Raw genomic sequence first — 1,201 nt, 5'->3', positions numbered from 1 at the left:
TGCACCAGCTCACACTGTACCTTGCCGTGGTACACCACCACGCTGCTCCCAGGCCGCCGCTCACCGCTCCTTTTATGACCCCGACCTGCCGCTGGTGTTCTCACGCAGGTCGGGGCCTCCACGCTGCTCCCAGCAAATCCAGTTACACCCCGTGTCACCACACAATTCTCAGCTGTTATTGTAAGCTGACTATATTTAAAGCTATCGCAGAGGCTGCAAGCAGTGTTCCCTGGTAGTCTAGTGGTTAGTATTCAGTGCTCTCACTGCCGTGGTCTGGGTTTGTTTCCTGGTCAGGGAAAGCATTTTTACAGAGCAAATTGACAAAAATAATTCAAATCTGTGAAATACTGAATAATTGTTTCAATCATCATTAATCCACCCACATGTGTCGCACACTGAAGGAAATACAAATATGTTTGCCGAGTGACTGTTGAATTTTAATAACTTTTTATACAACCGTAGAATCAGCAGAAAATCAGGATATTCGGACCATAGCACCTAATATTCCGCCCATAGTGCAAGAGTAAGGAAATCTTGCTCCAATTGTACAGGGCCCTGGTGAGACCACACCTGGAGTACTGCGCACAGTTTTGGTCTACTTATCTGAGGAAGGATATATTTGCCTTGGAGGTGGTACAACGGAGGTTTACCAGATCGATTCCTGGGATGAGAGGACTGTCCTATGGTGAGAGATTGTGTAGAATATGCCGATACTCTCTGGAGTTGAGAAGAATGAGAGGTGATCTCATTGAAACGGACAATATTCTGAAGGGGATTGACAGAGTAAATGTTGAAAAGCCCGGCTAGCTCAGTCGGTAGAGCATGAGACTCTTCATCTCAGGGTCGTGGGTTCGAGCCCCACGTTGGGCGATTACTTTTTCATTAAACTTTTATGTTGCTTTCGCGGGTCAATATCATTAATGAACCCATGATCTTCTTTTGCACAATGATAAAAATGCGAACTGAGGGAGAATTGATAATTTAATCAAATAATGAAAGCAGCGCCTCAGACCGCTCGGCCGTCCTTACTGTTAGATGTTCCAGATGCAAGTTATTACTCTGGAAAGTTTCAGACCGGGCGCTTGTTCAGGGCTGCTGGAAGGCCCAGTGACCGGGATATCCTCTCCCCCGGGGTTTTCCTGAGCCTGTGCTCGGTGTACGGGGAGCTTTGGTCCGGGTCCGAGGTAGCTTGTATCCCAGG

The 1,201-nt window shown here is 47.4% G+C and overlaps 1 non-coding gene across 1 annotated transcript; it reads left to right on the top strand.

Moving 5' to 3' along the window:
• Positions 1-797: 797 nt before the first annotated feature.
• trnak-cuu (transfer RNA lysine (anticodon CUU)) lies at positions 798-870 on the top strand. The gene has a single exon. It is a non-coding gene; the product is annotated as a tRNA-Lys (tRNA).
• The last annotated feature ends 331 nt before the right edge of the window (positions 871-1,201 follow it).

Source organism: Pristiophorus japonicus, chromosome 20 (genome assembly GCF_044704955.1).
Source record: "Pristiophorus japonicus isolate sPriJap1 chromosome 20, sPriJap1.hap1, whole genome shotgun sequence".
Taxonomy (NCBI): domain Eukaryota; kingdom Metazoa; phylum Chordata; class Chondrichthyes; family Pristiophoridae; genus Pristiophorus; species Pristiophorus japonicus.
Note: the sequence above shows the minus strand (reverse complement) of the source record. Positions and strands in the feature narration are given on the sequence as shown.